At 39.4% G+C, this 13572-nt stretch overlaps 1 non-coding gene across 1 annotated transcript; it reads right to left on the minus strand.

Moving 5' to 3' along the window:
- Window positions 1-11845: 11845 nt before the first annotated feature.
- Window positions 11846-11964, minus strand: LOC138693895 (5S ribosomal RNA). Its single transcript, XR_011330581.1, has one exon. It is a non-coding gene; the product is annotated as a 5S ribosomal RNA (ribosomal RNA).
- Window positions 11965-13572: the final 1608 nt, after the last annotated feature.

A 13572-nucleotide genomic window follows, 5' to 3' on the forward strand; every position in this document is an offset into this window, starting at 1 on the left:
TGTTGCCAAGATCTGAGCAAATGTGTGGGGTTTGGGACTGTTGGTGGTTTCGTTTGGTATGTTGGATATGTCGCTGTCGACGGAGTTGAGGGTTGGGAAATTGATTGTGTTAAGAGACGGGGGCTGGTTTGGGGGTGTCATTTGGCTGGGTTTAAGTGGCGAATCAATATTTTGTTTCCTAATGAATGGTCTGTAGGTAGGTTCATCGGGGAGTTGGATTTCGCGTGGATATAGTGGACAGTGCATCTGTCCTGTATAATGTCCGTCTCTATTACAGGTGGCGCAATGATGTGGTCGATCTTTATGTGCACAGGAAGTGCCAATGTTCCCACAGTGAAAACAAACTGCGGGGTTTGTGCAGTTTTTCTTCTCATGCAGATACTGATGACAGTTCCTGCATGGAATATGGCGTTTTCCTAGTTTGGGTGGTTCACAATGATATGTTCTGCCCCACAGTCGGAGGCCATCGCTGAGAAGTGTCGATATGGTGTTCGGGTTTTTTGTGAAAATGCGAACAAGGGGCGTTGGTCCGTAGCTATTTCTTATTCTTGTGATCCTAGTGTGTTCTAAGTTGATGTTTGTCATAGCAGCTGATACTGTTTCTATATCTATTTCCGGGGAGATTCCAGTAGCAACTAGATTGGTTTCTTTGGCGTAAGATTGAGCACTCTCCGTATTTCTGTTCTGTCTGTTAATTTTAATTGCATATTCTGCGTTGGGTCCGAAAGTGTTGGGTGGGTAGGAGGAGATGAATTTATCTAAGTGCTCTTGGTTTTCGAAAATAAGAGTTGTTGAACTGAATTTTTGCGACCAGGTTTGTCTAGGTGGTGTGATTTGAATTTTTAGGCAATCTTGATATATGATGGTGGGGTTGTTTTTGTGTAGATCTTGGTTATTGATACGCATAGCTACGCGTGAGTCAATTTGAGTTGCAGCAGGCGGTGGTTGCGTTTGTGATATTCGAATGTCTTTGCTAGGAGTGGTTTGATTATTTGCATTTGATGTGGAAGGTTGTGGCGTGATTTGATTGGGGGCAAAATTAGGATTCGTTTGGATTGGTGACACGGGGGATTGTAGGTCTTGGTGTACTGTGGTGCTTTGAGAGGGAAGTGGCAGAGACGATATCAGATTTTCTAGTCTGTATCGTAGTTCTCTGTTATTTGTTTTGAGTGGAGTTTTTGCGGTAGGGGCAGATATTTCTTTGGTAGCTGCATTTGGTTTGTATTGTCTTTGAGCGGGTTGTGAGAGCCAAGGAGCTTGCAATTTAGCTTGCTCCGGAATCATGTACTGAGTTTTATCACTAGGCCCAAGAATTGAGGGTGGAATGTACTGTGTAAATTTTGAGAGGTGAGCTCGGGTATGGAAATTTATAATAAGTAGGTGTTCATGGTGTTTATACCAGCGAACATGCACACGAATTTGGTTTAGAACTTTTTTGAGCTCTGAGGCACTATAATTATATATTATTAGGGTTGTGTTTGCCTCTGATTCTGTGAAAGCGTCAGGCGGTGACTGCTGGTGTAGTAGACCTGGAAAGGGATTGTCAGTGGATGGAGTGTTTACTGACAAATCCTCAGCGGAGTGAGAGCGGTTTTTTGAGGAGTTGTGACTGCCCTTACCTCTGTCTGCTGGTTGTGTTGCTCTGCTTTCAGGGTTGTTGTTATTCATGGTGGCTCCTCCTTTTGATTTGTGTTGGAGTTATGATGCACTATTTGGTTGAAGATGTAATACGTAGCACTAAACACTGTAATTGACACTGCGGCATTTGAGGTATATATTGGAGAAAGAGATAAGAAAGGTTAAACTAAGTCCAGAAATGAAAAGACAAAGGAGAATATTTGGAGTGTAAAGTTTCGTTGACACTATTTAGTTGGTTCACTCACTGCACGTTAGATTGTTTTGTACTATGAGCACACAGAGCACTGTTTAGTTTTCACTAGCAGAGAGAGTGAAACATGACTGCACGCATAGTAAATGTCTTGCACTCGAATACACTTGACGTGATATAAGATTTAATACACGCCCAAATTGTCAGTCACTCGGTATGCTACACTGTGTTGGCTTCTCTCTAACTGGAACAATATTTGTAGTAAAGGTGCGCTACAACTAGATGGAAATTTCCGCAGTAACGTCCTATCGTTAAGCGGAGAGAACTGTATATCTGGATCGGTTAACTAGTGGTCCGTACACTAGCACCACACTAGAGATGTTAACAATTGAAGAGTTCACTCGAGGCAATGGCACAAAAACACACAGTCTTGAGGGTTTAGTCACTTGCGTACGGCTTCTCTAGCACTAATGATCACTACTCAGTGGCCACACTGTAGAGGTTCCTCCTTCGTAGCTACATCTTTACGGAAGAGTACACACACACGAACACTGAATAGACCTACCCACTGTTTCGGTTCTCACTGGAAAGAAAACACGCAACTAAAGGGTTTCTCTCTGAAGTATACAAATACGCCTCAGGCGTGTTCTCGTACGGTCCGCGCCCGGTATTATAAGCAAAACGGTGGCCTTCACTTTTCGCCTCGGGCGTGTTCCCGTACGGTCCGCACTCGATCATCTCGACGGCGGGTCATTTTTTGGTTTATATACTAAAACCCGCGGACCAATCACATTACGGAAGGGGCGTGGCTTCTCAACGGGCGAAGACATAAATACCCCTCTTGGGGGCAGCGGGGGCGACTGTATTGCGTCAACTTGGGTTGCGAGGACTAAGGAGTAAGCGATGGCACGTACGAAGCAAACTGCGCGTAAGTCCACGGGAGGCAAGGCTCCACGAAAGCAGCTGGCAACGAAGGCCGCTAGGAAGAGCGCACCGGCTACTGGAGGCGTGAAGAAACCCCATCGATACCGCCCTGGTACAGTTGCTCTTCGCGAGATCCGTCGTTACCAGAAGAGCACCGAGCTCCTCATCCGCAAGCTGCCTTTCCAGCGCTTGGTGCGTGAAATCGCTCAGGATTTCAAAACCGACCTCCGTTTCCAGAGCTCAGCCGTAATGGCCTTGCAGGAGGCAAGCGAGGCATACCTCGTCGGTCTCTTCGAGGATACCAACCTTTGCGCCATCCACGCCAAGCGCGTGACCATTATGCCCAAGGATATTCAGCTGGCTAGGCGCATCCGCGGCGAGAGGGCTTGAATTAACAAAGGTACTCCTGCCCGCAAAAAGGCCCTTTTCAGGGCCACTAGTTATTTCTCGGAAGAGCCGGTTGTACCGTACTCCAGGTCTCGTTCCTACTACCCTCAGTTCAAGGTCACCTCAATAATATAAATGGTTTCTCCCTTTCCATTCCTCACCGTATCAGCATTTTCCCACAGCCTGTTTGACAAATATCGCAATGTATCCTATAGGTTAATAAACAATTTTTTAATAGAACGATGGATAACAAAGTTTCTTAGGAAAATTAAAAAAAAATTTCACAGTTCTATAATATTGCACATTATATATATTTACCAAATTAAGGGTTAACGCCGCCGGGACGAGTGATCCTCCGTCCGACCGATCACAAGCGCCAAGGCTCAAAGTGGTCCAGAAAGCAAATCTAGCTGGACTAAAAATGTGACATATTTCCATGAAACTTCGCACTATAGTCACTACTGTATAAGAGGAGAAACTACCCCTTTATAGACGATGCGTTTTGACAAAAATTAGTGACTTGTCTCATATATAATATATTGTTTTAATGAAACTTTACACAGTACTTACATGTAGCTCGTTTATACTATATTGGATACAAAATGTGATTATGATTGTATAAGAGTAGCTACTTGTCTCCTATCTAACATTTTTTACTTTCACGAAACTATAACTGTGACTCATTATTTTCGATAGTACAGACGTGGTCTGCTTAGGAAAGGACAAGCGGAAGACTGTGACCTTTGTGACCTCGGGTGGGTATTACGATAACATTTATAACCGTCACCCTGATAAGCATCCGAGCAGCTTATTTCAAAAAGGAGTTTGAATACAAACAATTCCTTCAATCTACTACGATTATTACAATAACTGATTTCATTAATCTCCTCTCTTCTTTAGCAAAATATAAATTACCTTCAATTGGTCGATTCAGCAAACTTGTTCATAAAACTTATCGCTATTGCGTCACGTTTCGCAATTTTTCTAAAGTAAAAACAAAAACACGAACAAACGCCTACTCCTTTAACCTCATCGCTCTCTTATCTCTAGAATCCCGGGGGGTTGAGAACCTGAATTCTCTGTGGTGTGAAACAAAGCAACCCGCAGGAGCAATGACACGTTCAATTGTCCTAATAATAGAAAAAAAATTACACGTCATTTAGTGTATTCAGAACATTTTTACAGGACCGTGTAGGATATTCACTCTCCTGTCGAATAGTTTCGGCGGCTGGTAGGCGATACGCATTAATTAAAATAATACTTGCGTACCTTGTTCAGGACAGTGACTGTGCTACTTTCTTTCTTTCTTTCTTTCTTTCTTTCTTTCTTTCTTTCTTTCTTTCTTTCCTTTATTTGTAGCTTATTGATGACACCAGATGCCATAACGGAAATGCCGTGATGGTATGTTTGTTTAATATTCAAAATCAAGTGACAGACGCTATTTGACTTTGCGGTGGAGGGGATAGGGACCTGATCTCGGATGTTCCGAGAGATGCCGGCGCACAGTTGTCCAGAACGCAAAACTATGTAAGAAAATCAACTTCATCATAACCGAAGTTTAAGTAATATCTAGGCTTAAACAAAAGCTAGGCATTGTGCACAACAGCATACAAAACATCAATATCAGTAAGAGGTGGGACAAAACATGAGTTTTTTTTTTAAAGTCACGCTCTTCAGTTGATTTTTGTTCGTGGGGTCAGTGGCTGTTTTATACTGTTAAACCTTCCCTTATGGAGGTCATAGGACAAGATGTGTACTTTCATTTAATACGCGAAAAGCAATCTATAATACGTTAGCATTCATTTAATTGGCACGTTTACTGAGATTTGTGCAACTAGTTTTTTTTTTTTTTTTTTTTTTTACGACATATTTAACAGGCTGTGCATTACAAGTAAACCTGAGTTAACTTTCAATTCTTCTACCCACACATTAATCAAATATTAAACTCTATACGGCTTAAAATTTAGCTGCTACATCCTGCAAACTTAGATGTTATATTCATCTCTTGGTGGCGCTTTACGAATTCGACAGCAGCCACTTTTCAGAGTCTGGATGAAGGAGCTTAATTTCTCCAAGAAAAATTCAACACTTCTTGAACATATAATGAACAACTAAATTATGGAGTATATCCATGAATCTAGCATTTTGTTACCAACTGCGAAAAATATGGCAGGCTAGTCATCTTTTAGGAGCATAATTTCTATTAAAACATTAAAAATTATCAGAAAAACTAATTTTTCCCTAATTCCCTAATTACACGAGCATAATTCGTTTTTGCATAGATGCGTATAAAATTTCATGGAAATATGTTACATAGGGGAGAAATTATTAACTCTGTATAAATGTAGCCTCTAAACACAAGAAGTAGATTCCCATATAAAAACCATTATCTGAATTTATGCTACCTGTAACTATACTGTGTGAAATATAATGTAAATATTTCAGTTAAGATAGAAATTATTAATTTAGTCTATAAAGCACTTCCGATACAACTCTTCACACAATAATAATAATAATAATAATAATAATAATAATAATAATAATAATAATAATAATAATAATAAATAATTCTGAGCTTCAGTGCAAGAACTCTTTAACCCTCACACAGCTTGTTCTGAGAAAAATCAGTATTAAAGAAATTTATACACATTAAACAAATTGTAATGCTATATGTTGTCATGTCTCTTCTATCCCTCACGTGGAAACTTAGGCTTACACAGCAGCAAGAATAAGATAACAACGTTATTATCATCTGTCCTTTTATGGCTATACAGTTTTTGCAGTGAACTACAGAATTATTAACTATTATTATTACAGACCTGTTATTTTTTTCACTTTTTTCACACACACACACACACACACACACACACACACACATCTATTATACTAAACATAAACCCACAAGAGAAAACAATACTTGTATTAACTGTAAACATTTTTCTTCCTTTCTTTATTTTTAGCAGAATCCTCCATTTCACCCTTTATCTCACTAGATGCGCTTCCCGCAGACATTCTTCATTATATGTTTCACACACCACTTCGTAACACTTGCAGCGGTTGACTTTTGTTTTCTTGTCTTTTTCTCTAGGGTATATTGTACATAGTGCTCGGTATCGGTGCTCGTTCACGTGATATTTTACCTTTGTTTTTCTTGCTAACTCCTGCCAATTTTTCTGATATTTCCCGTAGTTGATTGGTCAAGTACTGCGGATTGATTCCCGGTTATAACAAACACACCTACACTACATTCCAATGATTTCTGACTCGTTACTGCACATTTTAGAAACACTGTACGAAAGCACACACAGTCTCTCGTAAATCAACAGGTTACAACAGAGACTTACACTTGCAAACGCGTGGGGATTTCAGAAAATTTCTTACTATTTCAGTACCTTTAACTGTACAACAGATTTTGTTTTCTCGAAAAAGAAAGGTCAACGTTACTATTGACAAAAGACAGAAACGTACGATTACAATACCTTTATTTTAAACAATCTTAGAGGTGGTCTGGGAATTCCTAAACTCACCACGCGACTACTTAACCCTAGACAGGTAATCATCACTGTACTCATGTTAAAGGTAAGCATTCGTAATTTTTACTACTCACATTTTAATTAACTGAAATCAACTCAATATCACACATTTAACAACTTTTACACATTTCGTAGCCATTAGTGTTCATTTAATTTTAAGTTTGTCATAAAGTCTTTACGTTCATGTTATTGTCCTATTTACAATTAGTGCAAACAACAGCGCGATGTTCTCTGCAGAACCCCTTTTTGCAAAGTCCACAAAATGTTGTCATCATTCTCCTCTTCTTTGCAGGACATTTATAGCAAACAGTACGTTCACCATCTGGCTGCATTACCTGGCATTGTTGTTGCACAGCAATGTTCAGATGTTCTTCAATTGTTGCCCGCAGAGATCGGTGTAAAGTAGGACGTGCAAAGCGGTGCTGCATCCACGGTTTTGTCAGCTCTTCACACAATTGGAAAATGAATTGTTTTCTTGATATTGTTTTCTGAGTTCTTCTAACTATAAATTATCCATGAATTTATACTTGCAATATTTAGCATGTTGTAAAATATTGCTAGTGGCCAGCGCCTCGTCTTTCTATTGCAGGAAAGATTGTGGCACATTTGACATAGTGTATCTACACCACCTTTAGTCCCATTGTAAATAATAATAATAATAATAATAATAATAATAATAATAATAATAATAATAATAATAATAATAAGGCTTTACATATAACGTGTTGCTTACTGTTGTCATTGCAGTCCACGTCGGTGGGGGTGGGGGGGTTTCTTTCTCCTCCTCCTTCCTCTAGAAAGAGCAGTTACCAGGGTCTAAGGAAGTGAATGCCCTTTTCTTTCTGGGCTCATCCCTACATTTGTCTTAGCTCCTTAGGGAAAACCACGGAAAACCCTCAGGCTTGCGAATAGACTGAATGAATGAGAGGAGAAACTTTAAAGGTACGTGAAAACACGTCCATGCAAGGGAGTTGGGACTGTGAAAAATTGAATATGTGAAATCCAAGACTGTATTTGCCAGGCGAGCAAAGAAGAAGAAGAAGAAGAAAGGCTTACGTATGACGTGTGGCTTACTGTTGTCATTGCAGTCCGCGTCGGCCAGCGGTGGGAGGGGGGGGGTCAATATACCTGCACATATCAGTTCAAATTATAAAAACCTCTTAATGCTACTGCGGTACTATTCCATTGCCGAACACAATATGAAGAAATTAGCAGATCCCTGAACTGAACTCTTATTACTCTGAAATTACCGCGCAGTACAATTATAGCTATGACGCATTGCAAGCGTTAGTCACCATATCGATTTGCTAAGCAAATTTTATCCCTTTAGAGCATGTCCCCCCCCCCCTCCTCCTCCATATCAGCCAACAACATACTGGATGAAGAAGACTCCTGCAAAAGGGACGAATTAAGATTTAATTTTATTTTAATGATAGACTAACATTGCAAAGTTCCAAAATAATTTTTTGCATTCCTTCATTACACTAGTCGTACAAAATTGCGGTCGTATCTCGTACTATCTATACTAATAATAAATCTGTAGCCGAAATTTTTCTGGTAAGTTTCGATTTTCCAAAAGTAATTGGTCCTAACATATATAATTAACCACCCTGAAACCGAAAATCGCATTTTTGAAAATTTTGTTTGTATGTCTGTCTGTATGTTTGTTACCTTTTCACGCGATAATGGCTGAACCGATTTATATGAAAACTGGAATATAAATTAAGTTTGTTGTAACTTAGATTTTAGGCTATATGGCATTCGAAATACTTTATTTAAAAGGGGGGTTATAAGGGGGCCTTAATTAAATAAATCGAAATATCTCGCTTATTATTGATATTTGAGAAAAAATGTTACATAACAGATGTTCCTTTAAAAATGATTTCCGTTAAGTTTTATTTTTTTACAACATTTTGATAGGACTGATATTTAATGAGATAAATGAGTTTTAAAATTAAAATAACGCTATCTAAGACGGTGCAATGAATTAAGAACAAATGACTTCGTCTATAAGGGGCCTTGGACAACAACAATCGAAACAGGGGCCTTGGACATCAACAAACAATCGAAAGCTATTAAACATAGCCTACAGGGAATGTTTCTGTGTTTGTATGAAGTAATATCACAAGCTCGTAAATTAACTGATTTGTATAATTAGTTATTATTTCACCATTGGAAACTGTAGTTTCTCTAGATGGACATAATGCTATAATGTTATTACAGTAACGTCTGAGTAAATCGAGGACAGGTAAGATTAAAATAGCTTCTTATGCACAGAAAATTTGATAGGCTATTTTGTACATTCGTTTTCTGTATTTCTTAAAATAATATTTATGTACACGCATTTTAATCTCAGAGAATTAACGAACAACGAGAGTGTATTGATTTAGTATGCAGTAATAGTACTTTAGCTTGGCAATCCATTATTTTAATAATTCATATTTTAACTATGCTCAATTGAATCGTGTTAAAATACATAAAATATATATGCAATAAATGCAGTGCTAAAAAAAAATTGGGTAATATGCGAAGCAGATTATCTTGCGCTGTTGTAAAAGTTGTTCCATGGATCAGTCGTCCTATTTTAATTATGTAATTACTTTATATTTATTTCTAACAGGTGGAGCGGAGCGAACGGGTACGGCTAGCTAACAATAAGTGAGAACTTACAATACAACAACGACAACAACAACAACAGCTGATAATCTGAAAGGGAACATAGTAATTTGGGGTGAATTAAAATGCAGCTTCCATTCGTTTAAAATTTCTTTAAATTTTAACTAAATATTAATGTAGATATTACCTCTAAAGGTAAATGGGGGCATGTTTCACAACGCTAACAAATTACAAATTAACAATATACAATTAACAACGGAAATATTACATATGCTTGTTAACTGTGTTTCACAATGCAATCTTATTCACTTGTATGTTTTAACGAACTTTACAAAATCGGCGAAACAAACTTACAAATACGCATAATTGGTTGAACAAAATCGCCAACGACAGTTTACAAAAATCACTAAGGATCAGAGGTAAAGTAGCTGTAATTTTAGAACTATCGATGGACATGTTTATATTTTTTTATATATATTTTATTTAGATTTTGCTACATCGGCGACAACGGAGTTTCGCGGCATGCAATTGGTCGAGCATACCAATGCATTAATTAGCCTACGACTTAACTGACGAAAGTTAGCGCGAAATTCATTCAAATAATTGATAAATAATGGATTTGACCCACGTAGTTATATGCAGTTGATAGAGCAGCTAACATGTCCATCCATTAAAATCAACTTCGCTCTCTGCTGGTCCATCAGTATATTTTATTGTTTCATCCATAACCTCGCCAACATTAGGGAACCCAGCAGGAGGAGCATAAAAATCCTTTGCCCGAGTAAGCACATTCGGTGATCAATAACCCGCCTCGAGTTTTTTCAATCTTGTAACAACATCAACTACCATGTGTGAACTTTTGCACACTGTAATCTTATAAATTCCGTTCTTATCTGCTAACGCAGGGAACTGAGAGCTACTATGCAACCAATGCAGTTCTCGCTTTGTGGTTAGGGCACCACTTTTCCCTTTCAGATGTTGCATGTGATGTCCCATATCTTGTAGGAGAGATTACAGCGAAATGGGATTCGGAACGACTTCAGAATACTGCGTAAGTAATGCCGACATTGCATTATTAAGTGATTGGTTTTCGGTGCAAAGTTTTTCTTCTTTAAGTGCGAGTATTTATTAAATACGTTCCTCGTATATAAGAACTAACGCGGTATTCTGAAGTATAGCGCGGGATTCATTCGAAACCTTTCATTAATATTCGTACAATGATACGAACGTGGCCGGAAAATTCTACGTTAGGCCTAAATGCAAAATCTTCGTCTGAGTCGCTAGAACTACTCAATAACATCACAACTGCTTCAGTGTAATTCTTAATGGTACCCTGTTACTATAAAATTGATTTTATACATATGTGTTTATTTTTTTCATTCACAATTAGAAGCTATTTCAACAGGGCTACTGTAGAAAATGTGCTAACTTCACTAGTAAAGTTTAGTTTACACGTTTGTAAAATTACTCCTTCGTTGTGAAACAAACATATCACTTGTAAAGAGCGCAAAATTTCATTCGTAAAGATTTGATTTCCTTTGTACAGTCCACCTTTACAAACAAAGATTGTGAAACAGAAGTTTACAAACAGAGTTCACAATTTCCAAAGATTGTAAACTTTGTGAAACACCCCACTGGTGAATCAGCACGCCGAGCTCGATCGAAATACAACCAGTTACTATTATTTCCCTATCGTTTTTTGACATTTGATTCCGCGTCCTACCTCTTTCATTCGTTACTAACCAACAACGCCAATAGCAGAAGGTAACGCAAAAACAGTCACCGGTTCCCCGATGCATGGCTTTCTCTCTCAATGTCAACTGAGAGTTAAAAATATTCATTATAATATGCACTTTCCACTCACTCCTCAGAATGTCTTCTTTATTTTTATTTATTTATTTTTTAAGATATGTGAGCTACGTACTGTATGTCTGATGTTTTGCCATCGTACATTCAAATATTTATATTCACTGTACAGTACAGCGAACTGTTTATACTTACTGTACATGCTATAACTACTTCTCCCAACTCCGCTATTGCTATATTTCCTAAACTAAACGCTGATATTGAAATAACGCCTGGTCTGATAATGCAGTCTGTTTAAATTTCTACCGACCAAGTTCTGCCCTTCATCATGGGAAAACAACGAGCTTCTTTAAAGGATACAACTACTAGGACAGAGATATTTTCATTATGGAATTTGTACTACCCACTGAAATGTAGTAACTAATGGGATTTTAATTAGCCATATATGTACAGTATATTACATTCTTTACCTAAAATGTCTCTAACTTCTAGGGAGAGCGCGAGGTACGTTCACAATCCCCTGAATACATATTCCCTTCTTCGAGAAAACGCAGAGAAGTGAACCGTCTCATATGAATATGCTACCAGTCATAAGTTTCAATACGGAGCTGCAAGTACTTAAGAATTATCAATTACTCTACAATTATGCAGCGGCGTCATCATCCAAGCTATAGCTGGAATAGGGAAGGGAACATAATATCCCATAAGTCTTATTAGAACACGCTGGAAATAGTGACGTAAAAAAAAAAATCGCCAACGGCACGTGGTGTTCCCAAGCGGTCACCCATCCAAGTACTGACCACGCCCAATGTTGCTTGACTTCGGTGATCGGACGAGAACCGGTATTTTCAACATGGTATGGCCGTTGCCGATGAAACTGCGTAATCTGTAGGCACTTGAGGACGATGGGATTGGGGTGCACTCGATAAAACCTGCACTCGCTCACACACACACGTAAACTGCCTGCTTAGACTCTGTACCTAAATTACCAAGCTCGTTGGATGTCATTGGGATAGATGATAAATCTATCTATCAACGGCAGTTTGGTTACGTTTCAACGTCACACACTGCTGGATTGACACGGGATTAATAAAACAGCTAGTCGGCATTCTAAGTTAAGCCACAGGTGGATTGTTGTTCAACAGCGGAGCCTCCTTTCAACCACATGGTTGTGGAACTGTAGTCGGATTTTCGACATCATTTTCATGCCATACTACGGAACTTCACACAAACTTCAATTCACTTCTTGCACCGGCGGCTACTACGAATGGACTGAAGCTCGCTACTGACTAGGGGGGGGGGGACATTTGTCTCTTGATGGATTACGTGACAGATATATAAAGTATCAGTCGTATGTTATGAACCCGAGTTTCAATAAAGATAGATTACCCGTATGTCCACAGATTCTCAGTAGTGGCCTGCGGAAGGATTATGCCCGCGGTCGACAAGTTACCTTCTAAGTTGTTTTCCCTCAACAATTAATGCTGCCAAGTGAGTAGGAATGACACCGCGCTCTCATATAAGTCGTACGAAACTATTAAGGAAACGAATTTGCCTCGTGGATCCAAGTCTCCCATGGACTGCCTATAATGTATTATCTATCCTAGAAGTGTTATCGGGGTGATTATTTAAATTTTCACTCGGTGGGAACCGCTGTTGTTCTTCATTCATCTACTCTGTTATGAATAACTTGTGGCCCTTAAAAGGGCCGGTTGCTGATTCCCTAGCAAGCACTCCCGCTTACTTGGAACTAGTGTATTTTGTGACGGCCTTGGTCCCTTCACTGACGGCGTGCTTGGCCAGCTCACCGGGTAGCAGGAGACGGACGGCTGTCTGGATCTCCCGACTGGTGATGGTCGACCGCTTGTTGTAATGCGCGAGCCGCGAAGCTTCCGCGGCGATGCGCTCGAAGATGTCGTTAACGAAGCTGTTCATGATGCTCATAGCCTTTGAACTGATTCCCGTGTCTGGGTGAACTTGTTTCAGAACCTTGTAGATGTAAATGGCGTAGCTCTCCTTCCTCTTGCGCTTCTTCTTCTTATCGCCCTTCGAAATATTCTTCTGGGCCTTGCCGGCCTTCTTGGCAGCCTTTCCGGAAGCTTTGGGGGGCATGGTGCTCGTCTGATGATGAGCCGAACGAACGAATGAATGGGGACGAAGAAAGAATGAATGATGTTTAAAATGGCAGGCAGGGTAAGCATCCCATGCCTCCATTGGTTCCTCGACAAGCAATTCTCTAACTTTAGATCGAGGTACCCAGCTATAAGCCGTTTGCCCTCTCATCTAACAGTAGTGTATTTCCCCTGTGAATGATTTTATGAACATGTACACGTTATCAGTTGAATTGTGAATGAAATGAATGAAGTGAAGTGAGCACCATGCCTCGCAGATGTTAATGAGAGGTGGAGAGTCCAGTGCTCTGGTCAGTTCTGTCCTAGTCACGTTTTTGTAGTGGCGCTAGGGAAACTCGTAACCTGT

Source organism: Periplaneta americana, unplaced genomic scaffold (assembly GCF_040183065.1).
Source record: "Periplaneta americana isolate PAMFEO1 unplaced genomic scaffold, P.americana_PAMFEO1_priV1 scaffold_24, whole genome shotgun sequence".
Lineage (NCBI taxonomy): Eukaryota > Metazoa > Arthropoda > Insecta > Blattodea > Blattidae > Periplaneta > Periplaneta americana.